The following is a 2,846-nucleotide window of genomic DNA, read 5'->3' as shown; positions in this document are numbered from 1 at the left end:
GAGTTCAAGCTACCGGGTCCGGGACTCGAACCACCATCAACTACATGGGAGTCCAGCGACATACCCATTACGCTAACTGCTGGTCCCCAGCCGGTTTATAATGTGAGCTGAAGCAGGCCTGGAGATGCGAGGCGGGTCTGCCATGGTGACCCGCAGCCCCGTGTGGGCGGGAGCAGCTCCTGCCAGGCACCCTGGACTGGAGGCTGGAGCTTCCTTCCCAGCCTCACTGAGCCCTCTGCGGTGGGTCAGCGCGAGGGCAGCCTCACCGCGGGACTCGGTCTACCCAATCCATGGACTGTAGGGAGCCTGGCACCGCGATGTTGGACCCACGGAGACACAAAGTTCTGATCCGGAAAACACACGCCGACGACAAGGCGACAGAGGACGGGACAGGAGACCTCGCGCAGGAAGAGAGCTAGCTTTTGCCTGGCCAGCAGAAGGGTGTGGCCTACTCGCTGCACTCCCACGTGGCCGGCCCTGGTCCATCCCGACCTGTGGCCCACCGTGGTTGGGATCCGGATCCAGCTTGGAAATCAGAGAGCGTGTGCCCGAGACCCTGGGAGAAGGAAGGCGGGGAAGGGACTGCCTGTGGCCATCCCCGGAGGTGAGTTCTCGCTTTCCCATGTCCGCACCTGAAGGCCAGGACCTCTTAAAATTCCTGTTTCCTGTCCCCATGATAGGTAAACTGCAAACAGGAGGAGGAGGATTTTCGAAGTAGGGGTGTTTTTGGCAGCCCCCAAGGGCTCGCTCCTGGAGACACGCACAGTGACCCGTGTGCTCACTCCCTGCCCCTCGGCTGGGACACGGGGAGGCGTGCAGACTGCTGTGACAGGAGGGCCGACACAGGCAGCCCCTGGCTTCATTGTCCTAGCCCCACTCTGTGGTTCGGGAGTCCGGACGAGTCGGTTAGAAAACAAGGCTGCCCCGTGGGGACGAGAAACGTGCGGCACGTCTGACCACTCAGTCCTTCACTCAGGGAAAATGCGCTACGTGCCTACGTGAGCCAGGTAGGGGACAGCTGGGGCTAGGCTGGGACCCTGAGTGACAAGGCCCCTTCATCCGGAAGCTGACATCTCATGGGGGTGGGGTGGAGAGTGAATTAGTAAACCAGTGACTACAGGAAGGAATCCAAAGTGGCAGTAAGTGTGTCACAAGGAACGAGACCAGGAGACACATTGCACACAGCAAATGTTCCCAAGAAGCGACACTTAGGCCAAGACTTGGCTGCAGGAGCCCGGTTTGCTGGAGGGACATTGGCCTGCCCGGGTGGCTGTAACAGCGTCGCAGACTGGGCAGCTTCTAAACCACAGAGACGTGTGTCTTACTGTCCTGGACGCTGGAAGTCCAATCGGGATGCCAGCAGGGCTGGGCTCTAGCGAGGGCCCTCTTCCCGATTCTGCCTGCCTCTCTCTGTGTAGCCGTACCTGCTGCAGACAGCTGGCTCCCAACCCTTCACAGGGGCTCCACCTCAGCACCTCCCAAGGCCACCTTCCAAGGACTGTCCCGTTGGCATTAGGTTTCCGGCTGGGTAATTTGGGGAACACTCATGTTCAGTCCATTGAGGGGAGCACTCTAGACTCCTGAGATGGAAACACCAGCAGGCTAAGGCAGGAATGGGTTCAGAACCTGAGACCCAGGGAGAAAGCGGGTTCGTGAAGCAGAGCAACAGTGCCAGGCGGTGACACATGACACGGGCAGGCAGGGCCGGGTCTTACCTGCTGTCTCTGTTGGACTTAGAGTTGCTGTGGGAATGGGGGCTGTAAGTCCAGCCCAGACCGGCCATCCTCCTGGCACGGGTGCTGAGGGTCCCCCTGCTGGGGCTGCTCCTGAGTTCTGTCGTAGGAGGTGGAGGGGCACCGACCTGGGAAACACCTTAAAACCACATTCAACAGGATGCATGTTTTATTTCACGTGTGTGGTGTAAACTTTAATTTTTGATTTTAATTTACATTTTATCACATATAACCTTACAGTGCACCGCATTGTTCTTTCCAGCATAAATACCATGCACGTCCGTCAAGAAGACATTACTACATACATTGTCATCAGCAAAAACTTCATTTTTTGTCAATTAAACGTACTTTTCTTTCTTCCTCCATTGCCCTCCCTCCCTCCCTGTGAAATAAATGTTTTAAAATATGGATCCTTCCTAAAGATGTCCTTGTTCGGCCTTCCCATAACATTGAGACATCCGTCTTGCCTGAAGGAGGGTCTACTGCGTGCAATCTACCTGAAGGAGGGTCTAGTGTGTGCAATCTACCTGAAGGAGGGTCTACTGCGTGCAATCTACCTGAAGGAGGGTCTACTGTGTAATCTAACAGAAGGAGAGTCTACTGTATGCAATCTAACTGAAGGAGAGTCTACTGCGTGTAACCTACATGAAGGAGGGTCTACTGCGTGCAATCTACCTGAAGGAGGGTCTACTGCGTGCAACCTACATGAAGGAGAGTCTACTGCGTGTAATCAATCTGAAGGAGGGTCTACTGCATGCAATCTACCTGAAGGAGGGTCTACTGCGTGCAACCTACATGAAGGAGAGTCTACTGCGTGTAACCTGCATGAAGGAGGGTCTACTGTGTGTAATCTACCTTAAGGAGTGTCTACTGCGTGCAATCTACCTGAAGGAGGGTCTACTGCGTGCAACCTACATGAAGGAGAGTCTACTGCGTGTAATCAATCTGAAGGAGGGTCTACTGCATGCAATCTACCTGAAGGAGGGTCTACTGCGTGCAATCTACCTGAAGGAGGGTCTACTGCGTGCAATCTACCTGAAGGAGGGTCTACTGCGTGCAATCTACCTGAAGGAGGGTCTACTGCGTGTAATCAACCTGAAGGAGGGTCTACTG

This window comes from Tupaia chinensis, unplaced genomic scaffold (assembly GCF_000334495.1).
Source record: "Tupaia chinensis unplaced genomic scaffold, TupChi_1.0 Scaffold147500_1, whole genome shotgun sequence".
NCBI classification, from domain to species: domain Eukaryota; kingdom Metazoa; phylum Chordata; class Mammalia; order Scandentia; family Tupaiidae; genus Tupaia; species Tupaia belangeri.
Note: the sequence above shows the minus strand (reverse complement) of the source record.